This window comes from Puntigrus tetrazona, chromosome 2 (assembly GCF_018831695.1).
Source record: "Puntigrus tetrazona isolate hp1 chromosome 2, ASM1883169v1, whole genome shotgun sequence".
Lineage (NCBI taxonomy): Eukaryota > Metazoa > Chordata > Actinopteri > Cypriniformes > Cyprinidae > Puntigrus > Puntigrus tetrazona.
In genome coordinates, this window is record NC_056700.1 from 5970202 (window position 1) to 5988780 (window position 18579).

The window sequence follows — 18579 nt, forward strand, 5'->3', positions numbered from 1 at the left end:
CCTGTTTCTCTCTCACCTTTGGGACTGTCTTTGAAGCTGCTGCCACAGAAACGGTAACATCATTAAATCAGTTTCTGTGAAGACATATGCATTCCTACCAGGACTTATTTAACTTATAACAACGACAAACCTTGGTTCACTGGTAAATGAGCGTGCTGTTCTCTGAAATGAGGTTTCCTTTTTTCAGAATTATTAGTCTTTAAAACTCTTCTTAACGCTAAAGCATGTTTTGCTAAAGGGACTTCTCTTCCTTTTCGGTCACGTGACTCATCAGTCTGTCCAATTAGCTGCTTTGGGAGCTCCTGTTTACTGCTTGGTTCCTCTCATAACGACCTACAGATAAGAGCTGAAAACAGCTATACCTGTGCTTAGGATTGTAAAACAATGGTCTAACGAAACAGAGACAAACTTACAAACCTGTTTCTCTCTCACCTTTGGGACTGTCTTTTGAAGCTGCTGCCACAGAAACGGTAACATCATATATCAGTTTCTGTGAGGAAATATGCATTCCTACCAGGACTTATTTAACTTATAACAACGACAAACCATGGTTCACTGGTAAATGAGCATGCTGTTCTCCAACGGGGTTCGCTTCAAAAAACACAGACTGAACGGAGTGTCTTTCAGGGGTTTGACTTAGCACAATGGCACACCCCGCCCACGTGGCGGTCCTTGGTGGTTCAGTGGTAGAATTCTCGCCTGCCACGCGGAGACCCGGGTTCGATTCCCGCCAATGCTGGCAGAACCATTGCCTATGCAGTGGCGGACGAGAACACAACCTGGTTTAGCTGTCCTTAAAATTGAACCTGAAATTAAGTTCTACTCATAAAATAGCTGCAAATGTCATTGTTTTATTTTTTAATTTAACATTGGTCAATAATACCTTCCTGATAGAGACTGGAAGAATTCTCGCCTGCCACACGGGAAACCCGTGACCGATTCCCGGCCAATTAAAAAAAAAAAGGTTACCATTATTTCAGAATTGTGAGTCTTTAAAACTCTTCTTAACACTAAAGCATGTTTTGCTTAAGGAACTTTCGTCTTCCTTTTCAGTCACGTGATTCATCAGTCTGTCCAACGAGCTGCTTTGGGAGCTCCTGTATACTGCTTGGTCCATCTCATAACGACCTACAGATAAGAGCTGAAAACAGCTATACCTGTGCTTAGGATTGTAAAACAATGGACAACGACAAACCATGGTTCACTGGTAAATGAGCGTGCTGTTCTCCAACGGGGTTCTCTTCCCAAAACACACAGACTGAACGGAGTGTCTTTCAGGGGTTTGACTCTAGTACAATGGCACACCCCGTCCACAAGGCGGTCCTTGGTGGTTCAGTGGTAGAATTCTCGCCTGCCACGCGGGAGACCCGGGTTCGATTCCCGGCCAATGCTGGAAAAACCAAATACCAATCTGCAGTGGCGGACGAGAACACAACCTGGTTTAGCTCTCCTTAAAATTGAACCTGAAATTAAGTTCTACTCATAAAATACCTGCGAATGTCATTGTTTTTTTTTTTACTTTAACATTGGTCAATAATACCTTCCTGATAGAGACTGGAAGAATTCTCGCTTTTTCCGTTACCGATTCCCGGCCAATTAAAAAAAAAAAGGTTACCATTATTTCAGAATTGTGAGTCTTTAAAACTCTTCTTAACACTAAAGCATGTTTTGCTTAAGGGACGTTCGTCTTCCTTTTCAGTCACGTGATTCATCAGTCTGTCCAATTAGCTGCTTTGGGAGCTCCTGTTTACTGCTTGGTTCCTCTCATAACGACCTACAGATAAGAGCTGAAAACAGCTATACCTGTGCTTAGGATTGTAAAACAATGGACTAACGAAACAGAGACAAACTTACAAACCTGTTTCTCTCTCACCTTTGGGACTGTCTTTGAAGCTGCTGCCACAGAAACGGTAACATCATATATCAGTTTCTGTGAGGACATATGCATTCCTACCAGGACTTATTTAACTTATAACAACGACAAACCATGGTTCACTGGTAAATGAGCATGCTGTTCTCCAACGGGGTTCGCTTCCCAAAATACACAGACTGAACGGAGTGTCTTTCAGGGGTTTGACTCTAGCACAATGGCACACCCCCGCCCACGTGGCGGTCCTTGGTGGTTCAGTGGTAGAATTCTCGCCTGCCACGCGGGAGACCCGGTTCGATTCCCGCCAATGCTGGCAAAACCATTGCCTATGCAGTGGCGGACGAGAACACAACCTGGTTTAGCTCTCCTTAAAATTGAACCTGAAATTAAGTTCTACTCATAAAATAGCTGCGAATGTCATTGTTTTTTTTTTTTACTTTAACATTGGTCAATAATACCTTCCTGATAGAGACTGGAAGAATTCTCGCTGCCACATCGGAAACCCGTGACCGATTCCCGCCAATTAAAAAAAGGTTACCATTATTTCAGAATTGTGAGTCTTTAAAACTCTTCATAACACTAAAGCATGTTTTGCTTAAGGAACTTTCGTCTTCCTTTTCAGTCACGTGATTCATCAGTCTGTCCAACTAGCTGCTTGGGCCATCTCATAACGACCTACAGATAAGAGCTGAAAACAGCTATACCTGTGCTTAGGATTGTAAAACAATGGACTAACGAAACAGAGACAACCTTACAAACCTGTTTCTCTCTCACCTTTGGGACTGTCTTTGAAGCTGCTGCCACAGAAACGGTAACATCATTAAATCAGTTTCTGTGAAGACATATGCATTCCTACCAGGACTTATTTAACTTATAACAACGACAAACCTTGGTTCACTGGTAAATGAGCGTGCTGTTCTCTGAAATGAGGTTTCCTTTTTTCAGAATTATTAGTCTTTAAAACTCTTCTTAACGCTAAAGCATGTTTTGCTAAAGGGACTTCTCTCTTCCTTTTCGGTCACGTGACTCATCAGTCTGTCCAATTAGCTGCTTTGGGAGCTCCTGTTTACTGCTTGGTTCCTCTCATAACGACCTACAGATAAGAGCTGAAAACAGCTATACCTGTGCTTAGGATTGTAAAACAATGGTCTAACGAAACAGAGACAAACTTACAAACCTGTTTCTCTCTCACCTTTGGGACTGTCTTTGAAGCTGCTGCCACAGAAACGGTAACATCATATATCAGTTTCTGTGAGGAAATATGCATTCCTACCAGGACTTATTTAACTTATAACAACGACAAACCATGGTTCACTGGTAAATGAGCATGCTGTTCTCCAAAGGGGTTCGCTTCCCAAAATACACAGACTGAACGGAGTGTCTTTCAGGGGTTTGACTCTAGCACAATGGCACACCCCACCCACGTGGCGGTCCTTGGTGGTTCAGTGGTAGAATTCTCGCCTGCCACGCGGCAGACCCGGTTCGATTCCCGGCCAATGCTGGCAAAACCATTGCCTATGCAGTGGCGGACGAGAACACAACCTGGTTTAGCTGTCCTTAAAATTGAACATGAAATTAAGTTCTACTCATAAAATACCTGCGAATGTCTTTGTTTTTTTTTTTTTTATTTAACATTGGTCAATAATACCTTCCTGATAGAGACTGGAAGAATTCTCGCCTGCCACACGGGAACCCGTTACCGATTCCCGGCCAATTAAAAAAAAAAGGTTACCATTATTTCAGAATTGTGAGTCTTTAAAACTCTTCTTAACACTAAAGCATGTTTTGCTTAAGGAACTTTCGTCTTCCTTTTCAGACACGTGATTCATCAGTCTGTCCAACGAGCTGCTTTGGGAGCTCCTGTTTACTGCTTGGTTCCTCTCATAACGACCTACAGATAAGAGCTGAAAACAGCTATACCTGTGCTTAGGATTGTAAAACAATGGACTAACGAAACAGAGACAACCTTACAAACCTGTTTCTCTCTCACCTTTGGGACTGTCTTTGAAGCTGCTGCCACAGAAACGGTAACATCATATATCAGTTTCTGTGAGGACATATGCATTCCTACCAGGACTTATTTAACTTATAACAACGACAAACCATGGTTCACTGGTAAATGAGCGTGCTGTTCTCTGAAATGAGGTTTCCTTTTTTCAGAATTATTAGTCTTTAAAACTCTTCTTAACGCTAAAGCATGTTTTGCTAAAGGACTTCTCTTCCTTTTCGGTCACGTGACTCATCAGTCTGTCCAATTAGCTGCTTTGGGAGCTCCTGTTTACTGCTTTGTTCCTCTCATAACGACCTACAGATAAGAGCTGAAAACAGCTATACCTGTGCTTAGGATTGTAAAACAATGGTCTAACGAAACAGAGACAAACTTACAAACCTGTTTCTCTCTCACCTTTGGGACTGTCTTTGAAGCTGCTGCCACAGAAACGGTAACATCATATATCAGTTTCTGTGAGGACATATGCATTCCTACCAGGACTTATTTAACTTATAACAACGACAAACCATGGTTCACTGGTAAATGAGCGTGCTGTTCTCCAACGGGGTTCGCTTCTCAAAATACACAGACTGAACGGAGTGTCTTTCAGGGGTTTGACTCTAGCACAATGGCACACCCAGCCCACGTGGCCGTCCTTGGTGGTTCAGTGGTAGAATTCCTCGCCTGCCACGCGGGAGACCCGGGTTCGATTCCCGGCCAATGCTGGCAGAACCATTGCCTATGCAGTGGCGGACGAGAACACAACCTGGTTTAGCTGTCCTTAAAATTGAACATGAAATTAAGTTCTACTCATAAAATAGCTGCGAATGTCATTGTTTTTTTTTTACTTTAACATTGGTCAATAATACCTTCCTGATAGAGACTGGAAGAATTCTCGCCTGCCACACGGGAAACCCGTGACCGATTCCCGGCCAATTAAAAAAAAAGGTTACCATTATTTCAGAATTGTGAGTCTTTAAAACTCTTCTTAACACTAAAGCATGTTTTGCTTAAGGAACTTTCGTCTTCCTTTTCAGTCACGTGATTCATCAGTCTGTCCAACGAGCTGCTTTGGGAGCTCCTGTTTACTGCTTGGTTCCTCTCATAACGACCTACAGATAAGAGCTGAAAACAGCTATACCTGTGCTTAGGATTGTAAAACAATGGACTAACGAAACAGAGACAACCTTACAAACCTGTTTCTCTCTCACCTTTGGGACTGTCTTTGAAGCTGCTGCCACAGAAACGGTAACATCATATATCAGTTTCTGTGAGGACATATGCATTCCTACCAGGACTTATTTAACTTATAACAACGACAAACCATGGTTCACTGGTAAATGAGCGTGCTGTTCTCTGAAATGAGGTTTCCTTTTTTCAGAATTATTAGTCTTTAAAACTCTTCTTAACGCTAAAGCATGTTTTGCTAAAGGGACTTCTCTCTTCCTTTTCGGTCATGTGACTCATCAGTCTGTCCAATTAGCTGCTTTGGGAGCTCCTGTTTACTGCTTGGTTCCTCTCATAACGACCTACAGATAAGAGCTGAAAACAGCTATACCTATGCTTAGGATTGTAAAACAATGGTCTAACGAAACAGAGACAAACTTACAAACCTGTTTCTCTCTCACCTTTGGGACTGTCTTTGAAGCTGCTGCCACAGAAACGGTAACATCATATATCAGTTTCTGTGAGGACATATGCATTCCTACCAGGACTTATTTAACTTATAACAACGGCAAACCATGGTTCACTGGTAAATGAGCTTGCTGTTCTCCAAAGGGGTTCGCTTCCCAAAATCATAACTCTCATAACGACCTACAGATAAGAGCTGAAAACAGCTATACCTGTGCTTAGGATTGTAAAACAATGGACTAACGAAACAGAGACAACCTTACAAACCTGTTCGATTCCCGGCCAATGCTGGCAGAACCATTGCCTATGCAGTGGCGGACGAGAACACAACCTGGTTTAGCTGTCCTTAAAATTGAACATGAAATTAAGTTCTACTCATAAAATAGCTGCGAATGTCATTGTTTTTTTTTAACTTTAACATTGGTCAATAATACCTTCCTGATAGAGACTGGAAGAATTCTCGCCTGCCACACGGGAAACCCGTGACCGATTCCCGGCCAATTAAAAAAAAAGGTTACCATTATTTCAGAATTGTGAGTCTTTAAAACTCTTCTTAACACTAAAGCATGTTTTGCTTAAGGAACTTTCTCTCTTCCTTTTCAGTCACGTGACTCATCAGTCTGTCCAATTAGCTGCTTTGGGAGCTCCTGTTTACTGCTTGGTTCCTCTCATAACGACCTACAGATAAGAGCTGAAAACAGCTATACCTGTGCTTAGGATTGTAAAACAATGGTCTAACGAAACAGAGACAAACTTACAAACCTGTTTCTCTCTCACCTTTGGGACTGTCTTTGAAGCTGCTGCCACAGAAACGGTAACATCATATATCAGTTTCTGTGAGGACATATGCATTCCTACCAGGACTTATTTAACTTATAACAACGGCAAACCATGGTTCACTGGTAAATGAGCTTGCTGTTCTCCAAAGGGGTTCGCTTCCCAAAATACACAGACTGAACGGAGTGTCTTTCAGGGGTTTGACTCTAGCACAATGGCACACCCCGCCCACGTGGCGGTCCTTGGTGGTTCAGTGGTAGAATTCTCGCCTGCCACGCGGAGACCCGGTTCGATTCCCGCCAATGCTGGCAAAACCATTGCCTATGCAGTGGCGGACGAGAACACAACCTGGTTTAGCTCTCCTTAAAATTGAACATGAAATTAAGTTCTACTCATAAAATAGCTGCGAATGTCATTGTTTTTTTTTTTACTTTAACATTGGTCAATAATACCTTCCTGATAGAGACTGGAAGAATTTCGCCTGCCACATCGGAAACCCGTGACCGATTCCCGCCAATTAAAAAAAAAGGTTACCATTATTTCAGAATTGTGAGTCTTTAAAACTCTTCTTAACGCTAAAGCATGTTTTGCAAAAGGGACTTCTCTCTTCCTTTTCGGTCATGTGACTCATCAGTCTGTCCAACGAGCTGCTTTGGGAGCTCCTGTTTACTGCTTGGTCCATCTCATAACGACCTACAGATAAGAGCTGAAAACAGCTATACCTGTGCTTAGGATTGTAAAACAATGGACTAACGAAACAGAGACAACCTTACAAACCTGTTTCTCTCTCACCTTTGGGACTGTCTTTGAAGCTGCTGCCACAGAAACGGTAACATCATATATCAGTTTCTGTGAGGACATATGCATTCCTACCAGGACTTATTTAACTTATAACAACGGCAAACCATGGTTCACTGGTAAATGAGCGTGCTGTTCTCTGAAATGAGGTTTCCTTTTTTCAGAATTATTAGTCTTTAAAACTCTTCTTAACGCTAAAGCATGTTTTGCTAAAGGGACTTCTCTCTTCCTTTTCAGCCACGTGACTCATCAGTCTGTCCAATTAGCTGCTTTGGGAGCTCCTGTTTACTGCTTTGTTCCTCTCATAACGACCTACAGATAAGAGCTGAAAACAGCTATACCTGTGCTTAGGATTGTAAAACAATGGTCTAACGAAACAGAGACAAACTTACAAACCTGTTTCTCTCTCACCTTTGGGACTGTCTTTGAAGCTGCTGCCACAGAAACGGTAACATCATATATCAGTTTCTGTGAGGAAATATGCATTCCTACCAGGACTTATTTAACTTATAACAACGACAAACCATGGTTAACTGGTAAATGAGCGTGCTGTCCTCCAACGGGGTTCGCTTCCCAAAACACACAGACTGAACGGAGTGTCTTTCAGGGGTTTGACTCTAGTACAATGGCACACCCCGCCCACGTGGCGGTCCTTGGTGGTTCAGTGGTAGAATTCTCGCCTGCCACGCGGGAGACCCGGGTTCGATTCCCGGCCAATGCTGGCAAAACCATTGCCTATGCAGTGGCGGACGAGAACACAACCTGGTTTAGCTCTCCTTAAAATTGAACCTGAAATTAAGTTCTACTCATAAAATACCTGCGAATGTCATTGTTTTTTTTTTTTTTAATTTAACATTGGTCAATAATACCTTCCTGATAGAGACTGGAAGAATTTCGCCTGCCACACGGGAAACCCAAGTTACCGATTCCCGCCAATTAAAAAAAAAAGGTTACCATTATTTCAGAATTGTGAGTCTTTAAAACTCTTCTTAACACTAAAGCATGTTTTGCTAAAGGGACGTTCGTCTTCCTTTTCAGTCACGGGATTCATCAGTCTGTCCAACGAGCTGCTTTGGGAGCTCCTGTTTACTGCTTGGTCCATCTCATAACGACTCTACAGATAAGAGCTGAAAACAGCTATACCTGTGCTTAGGATTGTAAAACAATGGACTAACGAAACAGAGACAACCTTACAAACCTGTTTCTCTCTCACCTTTGGGACTGTCTTTGAAGCTGCTGCCACAGAAACGGTAACATCATATATCAGTTTCTGTGAGGAAATATGCATTCCTACCAGGACTTATTTAACTTATAACAACGACAAACCATGGTTCACTGGTAAATGAGCATGCTGTTCTCCAACGGGTTCGCTTTCAAAATACACAGACTGAACGGAGTGTCTTTCAGGGTTTGACTTTTGCACAATGGCACACCTCTTCCGTTTTCAGTCCTTGACTGGTTCAGTGGTCCAATTCTCTGCTTTGCCACGCCTGTTTACCTTGGTTCGATTCCCATAATGCTGGCAAAACCATTGCAGCTATGCAGTGGCGGGATTGTAACACAACCTGGTTTAGCTCTCCAGAAAAACTTGAACCTGAAATTAAGTTCTACTCATAAAATACCTGTGAATGCTGCACAGAAACGGTAACATCATGTTTTTTTCTTTGAATTTAACATTGGTCAATAATACCTTCCTGATAGAGACTGGAAGAATTCTCGCCTGCCACATGGAAACCCGGTAAATTCCCGCCAATTAAAAAAAAAAAGGTTACCATTATTTCAGAATTGTGAGTCTTTAAAACTCTTCTTAACGCTAAAGCATGTTTTGCTAAAGGGACTTCTCTCTTCCTTTTCGGTCACGTGACTCATCAGTCTGTCCAATTAGCTGCTTTGGGAGCTCCTGTTTACTGCTTGGTTCCTCTCATAACGACTCTACAGATAAGAGCTGAAAACAGCTATACCTGTGCTTAGGATTGTAAAACAATGGTCTAACGAAACAGAGACAAACTTACAAACCTGTTTCTCTCTCACCTTTGGGACTGTCTTTGAAGCTGCTGCCACAGAAACGGTAACATCATATATCAGTTTCTGTGAGGACATATGCATTCCTACCAGGACTTATTTAACTTATAACAACGACAAACCATGGTTCACTGGTAAATGAGCTTGCTGTTCTCCAAAGGGATTCGCTTCCCAAAATACACAGACTGAACGGAGTGTCTTTCAGGGGTTTGACTTCAGCACAATGGCACACCCGCCCACGTGGCGGTCCTTGGTGGTTCAGTGGTAGAATTCTCGCCTGCCACGCGGAGACCCGGTTCGATTCCCGCCAATGCTGGCAAAACCATTGCCTCATGCAGTGGCGGACGAGAACACAACCTGGTTTAGCTCTCCTTAAAATTGAACCTGAAATTAAGTTCTACTCATAAAATACCTGCGAATGTCATTGTTTTTTTTTTTTATTTAACATTGGTCAATAATACCTTCCTGATAGAGACTGGAAGAATTTCGCCTGCCACACGGAAACCCGTGACCGATTCCCGCCAATTAAAAAAAAAAAGGTTACCATTATTTCAGAATTGTGAGTCTTTAAAACTCTTCTTAACACTAAAGCATGTTTTGCTTAAGGAACTTTCGTCTTCCTTTTCAGTCACGTGATTCATCAGTCTGTCCAACGAGCTGCTTTGGGAGCTCCTGTTTACTGCTTGGTCCATCTCATAACGACTCTACAGATAAGAGCTGAAAACAGCTATACCTGTGCTTAGGATTGTAAAACAATGGACTAACGAAACAGAGACAACCTTACAAACCTGTTTCTCTCTCACCTTTGGGACTGTCTTTGAAGCTGCTGCCACAGAAACGGTAACATCATATATCAGTTTCTGTGAGGACATATGCATTCCTACCAGGACTTATTTAACTTATAACAACGGCAAACCATGGTTCACTGGTAAATGAGCTTGCTGTTCTCTGAAATGAGGTTTTCTTTTTTCAGAATTATTAGTCTTTAAAACTCTTCTTAACGCTAAAGCATGTTTTGCTAAAGGACTTCTCTCTTCCTTTCAGTCACGTGACTCATCAGTCTGTCCAATTAGCTGCTTTGGGAGCTCCTGTTTACTGCTTGGTTCCTCTCATAACGACCTACAGATAAGAGCTGAAAACAGCTATACCTGTGCTTAGGATTGTAAAACAATGGTCTAACGAAACAGAGACAAACTTACAAACCTGTTTCTCTCTCACCTTTGGGACTGTCTTTGAAGCTGCTGCCACAGAAACGGTAACATCATATATCAGTTTCTGTGAGGACATATGCATTCCTACCAGGACTTATTTAACTTATAACAACGACAAACCATGGTTCACTGGTAAATGAGCGTGCTGTTCTCTGAAATGAGGTTTCCTTTTTCAGAATTATTAGTCTTTAAAACTCTTCTTAAAGCTAAAGCATGTTTTGCTAAAGGGACTTCTCTTTCCTTTTCGGTCACGTGACTCATCAGTCTGTCCAATTAGCTGCTTTGGGAGCTCCTGTTTACTGCTTTGTTCCTCTCATAACGACTCCACAGATAAGAGCTGAAAACAGCTATACCTGTGCTTAGGATTGTAAAACAATGGTCTAACGAAACAGAGACAAACTTACAAACCTGTTCTCTCTCACCTTTGGGACTGTCTTTGAAGCTGCTGCCACAGAAACGGTAACATCATATATCAGTTTCTGTGAGGACATATGCATTCCTACCAGGACTTATTTAACTTATAACAACGACAAACCATGGTTCACTGGTAAATGAGCGTGCTGTTCTCCAACGGGGTTCGCTTCTCAAAATACACAGACTGAACGGAGTGTCTTTCAGGGGTTTGACTCTAGCACAATGGCACACCCAGCCCACGTGGCCGTCCTTGGTGGTTCAGTGGTAGAATTCTCGCCTGCCACGCGGGAGACCCGGGTTCGATTCCCGGCCAATGCTGGCAGAACCATTGCCTGTGCAGTGGCGGACGAGAACACAACCTGGTTTAGCTGTCCTTAAAATTGAACATGAAATTAAGTTCTACTCATAAAATAGCTGCGAATGTCATTGTTTTTTTTTAACTTTAACATTGGTCAATAATACCTTCCTGATAGAGACTGGAAGAATTCTCGCCTGCCACACGGAAACCCGTGACCGATTCCCGCCAATTAAAAAAAGGTTACCATTATTTCAGAATTGTGAGTCTTTAAAACTCTTCTTAACACTAAAGCATGTTTTGCTTAAGGAACTTTCGTCTTCCTTTTCAGTCACGTGATTCATCAGTCTGTCCAACGAGCTGCTTTGGGAGCTCCTGTTTACTGCTTGGTTCCTCTCATAACGACCTACAGATAAGAGCTGAAAACAGCTATACCTGTGCTTAGGATTGTAAAACAATGGACTAACGAAACAGAGACAACCTTACAAACCTGTTTCTCTCTCACCTTTGGGACTGTCTTTGAAGCTGCTGCCACAGAAACGGTAACATCATATATCAGTTTCTGTGAGGACATATGCATTCCTACCAGGACTTATTTAACTTATAACAACGACAAACCATGGTTCACTGGTAAATGAGCGTGCTGTTCTCTGAAATGAGGTTTCTTTTTTCAGAATTATTAGTCTTTAAAACTCTTCTTAACGCTAAAGCATGTTTTGCTAAAGGGACTTCTCTTCCTTTTCGGTCACGTGACTCATCAGTCTGTCCAATTAGCTGCTTTGGGAGCTCCTGTTTACTGCTTGGTTCCTCTCATAACGACTCCACAGATAAGAGCTGAAAACAGCTATACCTGTGCTTAGGATTGTAAAACAATGGTCTAACGAAACAGAGACAAACTTACAAACCTGTTTCTCTCTCACCTTTGGGACTGTCTTTGAAGCTGCTGCCACAGAAACGGTAACATCATATATCAGTTTCTGTGAGGAAATATGCATTCCTACCAGGACTTATTTAACTTATAACAACGACAAACCATGGTTCACTGGTAAATGAGCGTGCTGTTCTCCAACGGGTTCGCTTCCCAAAATACACAGACTGAACGGAGTGTCTTTCAGGGTTTGACTCTAGCACAATGGCACACCCCGCCCACGTGGCGGTCCTTGGTGGTTCAGTGGTAGAATTCTCGCCTGCCACGCGGAGACCCGGTTCGATTCCCGCCAATGCTGGCAAAACCATTGCCTATGCAGTGGCGGACGAGAACACAACCTGGTTTAGCTCTCCTTAAAATTGAACCTGAAATTAAGTTCTACTCATAAAATACCTGCGAATGTCATTGTTTTTTTTTTTTTTATTTAACATTGGTCAATAATACCTTCCTGATAGAGACTGGAAGAATTCTCGCCACCACACGGAAACCCGTTACCGATTCCCGCCAATTAAAAAAAAAAAAAGGTTACCATTATTTCAGAATTGTGAGTCTTTAAAACTCTTCTTAACACTAAAGCATGTTTTGCTTAAGGAACTTTCGCTTTCCTTTTCAGTCACGTGATTCATCAGTCTGTCCAACGAGCTGCTTTGGGAGCTCCTGTTTACTGCTTGGTCCATCTCATAACGACTCACAGATAAGAGCTGAAAACAGCTATACCTGTGCTTAGGATTGTAAAACAATGGACTAACGAAACAGAGACAAACCTACAAAAACCTGTTTCTCTCACCTTTGGGACTGTCTTTGAAGCTGCTGCCACAGAAACGGTAACATCATATATCAGTTTCTGTGAGGACATATGCATTCCTACCAGGACTTATTTAACTTATAACAACGGCAAACCATGGTTCACTGGTAAATGAGCTTGCTGTTCTCTGAAATGAGGTTTCCTTTTTCAGAATTATTAGTCTTTAAAACTCTTCTTAACGCTAAAGCATGTTTTGCTAAAGGGACTTCTCTTCCTTTTCAGTCACGTGACTCATCAGTCTGTCCAATTAGCTGCTTTGGGAGCTCCTGTTTACTGCTTTGTTCCTCTCATAACGACCTACAGATAAGAGCTGAAAACAGCTATACCTGTGCTTAGGATTGTAAAACAATGGTCTAACGAAACAGAGACAAACTTACAAACCTGTTTCTCTCTCACCTTTGGGACTGTCTTTGAAGCTGCTGCCACAGAAACGGTAACATCATATATCAGTTTCTGTGAGGACATATGCATTCCTACCAGGACTTATTTAACTTATAACAACGACAAAACCATGGTTCACTGGTAAATGAGCGTGCTGTTCTCTGAAATGAGGTTTCCTTTTTTCAGAATTATTAGTCTTTAAAACTCTTCTTAACGCTAAAGCATGTTTTGCTAAAGGGACTTCTCTCTTCCTTTTCGGTCACGTGACTCATCAGTCTGTCCAATTAGCTGCTTTGGGAGCTCCTGTTTACTGCTTTGTTCCTCTCATAACGACTCCACAGATAAGAGCTGAAAACAGCTATACCTGTGCTTAGGATTGTAAAACAATGGTCTAACGAAACAGAGACAAACTTACAAACCTGTTTCTCTCTCACCTTTGGGACTGTCTTTGAAGCTGCTGCCACAGAAACGGTAACATCATATATCAGTTTCTGTGAGGACATATGCATTCCTACCAGGACTTATTTAACTTATAACAACGATAAACCATGGTTCACTGGTAAATGAGCGTGCTGTTCTCCAACGGGTTCGCTTCAAAAAATACACAGACTGAACGGAGTGTCTTTCAGGGGTTTGACTTCAGCACAATGGCACACCCAGCCCACGTGGCCGTCCTTGGTGGTTCAGTGGTAGAATTCTCGCCTGCCACGCGGAGACCCGGTTCGATTCCCGCCAATGCTGGCAGAACCATTGCTCTATGCAGTGGCGGACGAGAACACAACCTGGTTTAGCTGTCCTTAAAATTGAACATGAAATTAAGTTCTACTCATAAAATAGCTGCGAATGTCATTGTTTTTTTTTTTTTTACTTTAACATTGGTCAATAATACCTTCCTGATAGAGACTGGAAGAATTCTCGCCTGCCACACGGGAAACCCGTGACCGATTCCCGCCAATTAAAAAAAAAAAAAGTTACCATTATTTCAGAATTGTGAGTCTTTAAAACTCTTCTTAACACTAAAGCATGTTTTGCTTAAGGAACTTTCGTCTTCCTTTTCAGTCACGTGATTCATCAGTCTGTCCAACGAGCTGCTTTGGGAGCTCCTGTTTACTGCTTGGTTCCTCTCATAACGACCTACAGATAAGAGCTGAAAACAGCTATACCTGTGCTTAGGATTGTAAAACAATGGACTAACGAAACAGAGACAACCTTACAAACCTGTTTCTCTCTCACCTTTGGGACTGTCTTTGAAGCTGCTGCCACAGAAACGGTAACATCATATATCAGTTTCTGTGAGGACATATGCATTCCTACCAGGACTTATTTAACTTATAACAACGACAAACCATGGTTCACTGGTAAATGAGCGTGCTGTTCTCTGAAATGAGGTTTCCTTTTTTCAGAATTATTAGTCTTTAAAACTCTTCTTAACGCTAAAGCATGTTTTGCTAAAGGGACTTCTCTCTTCCTTTTCGGTCACGTGACTCATCAGTCTGTCCAATTAGCTGCTTTGGGAGCTCCTGTTTACTGCTTTGTTCCTCTCATAACGACTCCACAGATAAGAGCTGAAAACAGCTATACCTGTGCTTAGGATTGTAAACAATGGTCTAACGAAACAGAGACAAACTTACAAACCTGTTTCTCTCTCACCTTTGGGACTGTCTTTGAAGCTGCTGCCACAGAAACGGTAACATCATATATCAGTTTCTGTGAGGACATATGCATTCCTACCAGGACTTATTTAACTTATAACAACGATAAACCATGGTTCACTGGTAAATGAGCGTGCTGTTCTCCAACGGGTTCGCTTCTCAAATACACAGACTGAACGGAGTGTCTTTCAGGGGTTTGACTCTAGCACAATGGCACACCCAGCCCACGTGGCGGTCCTTGGTGGTTCAGTGGTAGAATTCTCGCCTGCCACGCGGAGACCCGGTTCGATTCCCGCCAATGCTGGCAGAACCATTGCCTCATGCAGTGGCGGACGAGAACACAACCTGGTTTAGCTGTCCTTAAAATTGAACATGAAATTAAGTTCTACTCATAAAATAGCTGCGAATGTCATTGTTTTTTTTTTAACTTTAACATTGGTCAATAATACCTTCCTGATAGAGACTGGAAGAATTTCGCTGCCACACGGAAACCCGTGACCGATTCCCGCCAATTAAAAAAAGGTTACCATTATTTCAGAATTGTGAGTCTTTAAAACTCTTCTTAACACTAAAGCATGTTTTGCTTAAGGAACTTTCGTCTTCCTTTTCAGTCACGTGATTCATCAGTCTGTCCAACGAGCTGCTTTGGGAGCTCCTGTTTACTGCTTGGTTCCTCTCATAACGACCTACAGATAAGAGCTGAAAACAGCTATACCTGTGCTTAGGATTGTAAAACAATGGACTAACGAAACAGAGACAACCTTACAAACCTGTTTCTCTCTCACCTTTGGGACTGTCTTTGAAGCTGCTGCCACAGAAACGGTAACATCATATATCAGTTTCTGTGAGGACATATGCATTCCTACCAGGACTTATTTAACTTATAACAACGACAAACCATGGTTCACTGGTAAATGAGCGTGCTGTTCTCTGAAATGAGGTTTCCTTTTTCAGAATTATTAGTCTTTAAAACTCTTCTTAACGCTAAAGCATGTTTTGCTAAAGGGACTTCTCTCTTCCTTTTCGGTCACGTGACTCATCAGTCTGTCCAATTAGCTGCTTTGGGAGCTCCTGTTTACTGCTTGGTTCCTCTCTATAACGACTACAGATAAGAGCTGAAAACAGCTATACCTGTGCTTAGGATTGTAAAACAATGGTCTAACGAAACAGAGACAAACTTACAAACCTGTTTCTCTCTCACCTTTGGGACTGTCTTTGAAGCTGCTGCCACAGAAACGGTAACATCATATATCAGTTTCTGTGAGGACATATGCATTCCTACCAGGACTTATTTAACTTATAACAACGACAAACCATGGTTCACTGGTAAATGAGCGTGCTGTTCTCCAACGGGGTTCGCTTCCAAAATACACAGACTGAACGGAGTGTCTTTCAGGGGTTTGACTTCTAGCACAATGGCACACCCAGCCCACGTGGCGGTCCTTTGTGGTTCAGTGGTAGAATTCTCGCCTGCCACGCGGAGACCCGGTTCGATTCCCGCCAATGCTGGCAAAACCATTGCCTATGCAGTGGCGGACGAGAACACAACCTGGTTTAGCTCTCCTTAAAATTGAACCTGAAATTAAGTTCTACTCATAAAATACCTGCGAATGTCATTGTTTTTTTTTTATTTAACATTGGTCAATAATACCTTCCTGATAGAGACTGGAAGAATTTTCGCCTGCCACACGGGAAACCCGCACGATTCCCGCCAATTAAAAAAAAAAAAAGGTTACCATTATTTCAGAATTGTGAGTCTTTAAAACTCTTCTTAACACTAAAGCATGTTTTGCTTAAGGAACTTTCGTCTTCCTTTTCAGTCACGTGATTCATCAGTCTGTCCAACGAGCTGCTTTGGGAGCTCCTGTTTACTGCTTGGTCCATCTCATAACGACTCTACAGATAAGAGCTGAAAACAGCTATACCTGTGCTTAGGATTGTAAAACAATGGACTAACGAAACAGAGACAACCTTACAAACCTGTTTCTCTCTCACCTTTGGGACTGTCTTTGAAGCTGCTGCCACAGAAACGGTAACATCATATATCAGTTTCTGTGAGGACATATGCATTCCTACCAGGACTTATTTAACTTATAACAACGGCAAACCATGGTTCACTGGTAAATGAGCTTGCTGTTCTCTGAAATGAGGTTTCCTTTTTTCAGAATTATTAGTCTTTAAAACTCTTCTTAACGCTAAAGCATGTTTTGCTAAAGGGACTTCTCTCTTCCTTTTCAGTCACGTGACTCATCAGTCTGTCCAATTAGCTGCTTTGGGAGCTCCTGTTTACTGCTTGGTTCCTCTCATAACGACTCTACAGATAAGAGCTGAAAACAGCTATACCTGTGCTTAGGATTGTAAAACAATGGTCTAACGAAACAGAGACAAACTTACAAACCTGTTTCTCTCTCACCTTTGGGACTGTCTTTGAAGCTGCTGCCACAGAAACGGTAACATCATATATCAGTTTCTGTGAGGACATATGCATTCCTACCAGGACTTATTTAACTTATAACAACGACAAACCATGGTTCACTGGTAAATGAGCGTGCTGTTCTCTGAAATGAGGTTTCCTTTTTCAGAATTATTAGTCTTTAAAACTCTTCTTAACGCTAAAGCATGTTTTGCTAAAGGGACTTCTCTCTTCCTTTTCGGTCACGTGACTCATCAGTCTGTCCAATTAGCTGCTTTGGGAGCTCCTGTTTACTGCTTTGTTCCTCTCATAACGACCTACAGATAAGAGCTGAAAACAGCTATACCTGTGCTTAGGATTGTAAAACAATGGTCTAACGAAACAGAGACAAACTTACAAACCTGTTTCTCTCTCACCTTTGGGACTGTCTTTGAAGCTGCTGCCACAGAAACGGTAACATCATATATCAGTTTCTGTGAGGACATATGCATTCCTACCAGGACTTATTTAACTTATAACAACGACAAACCATGGTTCACTGGTAAATGAGCGTGCTGTTCTCCAACGGGTTCGCTTCAAAATACACAGACTGAACGGAGTGTCTTTCAGGGGTTTGACTCTAGCACAATGGCACACCCAGCCCACGTGGCCGTCCTTGGTGGTTCAGTGGTAGAATTCTCGCCTGCCACGCGGAGACCCGGTTCGATTCCCGCCAATGCTGGCAGAACCATTGCCTCATGCAGTGGCGGACGAGAACACAACCTGGTTTAGCTGTCCTTAAAATTGAACATGAAATTAAGTTCTACTCATAAAATAGCTGCGAATGTCATTGTTTTTTTTTTACTTTAACATTGGTCAATAATACCTTCCTGATAGAGACTGGAAGAATTTCGCCTGCCACACGGAAACCCGTGACCGATTCCCGCCAATTAAAAAAAAAAAATGAGGTTACCATTATTTCAGAATTGTGAGTCTTTAAAACTCTTCTTAACACTAAAGCATGTTTTGCTTAAGGAACTTTCGTCTTCCTTTTCAGTCACGTGATTCATCAGTCTGTCCAACGAGCTGCTTTGGGAGCTCCTGTTTACTGCTTGGTTCCTCCTCATAACGACTCTACAGATAAGAGCTGAAAACAGCTATACCTGTGCTTAGGATTGTAAAACAATGGACTAACGAAACAGAGACAACCTTACAAACCTGTTTCTCTCTCACCTTTGGGACTGTCTTTGAAGCTGCTGCCACAGAAACGGTAACATCATATATCAGTTTCTGTGAGGACATATGCATTCCTACCAGGACTTATTTAACTTATAACAACGACAAACCATGGTTCACTGGTAAATGAGCGTGCTGTTCTCTGAAATGAGGTTTCCTTTTTCAGAATTATTAGT

The 18579-nt window shown here is 42.1% G+C and overlaps 4 non-coding genes across 4 annotated transcripts; all 4 read left to right on the forward strand.

The window, feature by feature from the left end:
• The first annotated feature begins 1317 nt into the window (after positions 1-1317).
• trnag-gcc lies at positions 1318-1392 on the forward strand. The gene has a single exon. It is a non-coding gene; the product is annotated as a tRNA-Gly (tRNA).
• A 3121-nt stretch (positions 1393-4513) lies between these two features.
• Positions 4514-4585, forward strand: trnag-gcc. The gene has a single exon. It is a non-coding gene; the product is annotated as a tRNA-Gly (tRNA).
• A 3128-nt stretch (positions 4586-7713) lies between these two features.
• trnag-gcc lies at positions 7714-7788 on the forward strand. The gene has a single exon. It is a non-coding gene; the product is annotated as a tRNA-Gly (tRNA).
• A 3173-nt stretch (positions 7789-10961) lies between these two features.
• Positions 10962-11032, forward strand: trnag-gcc. The gene has a single exon. It is a non-coding gene; the product is annotated as a tRNA-Gly (tRNA).
• Positions 11033-18579: the final 7547 nt, after the last annotated feature.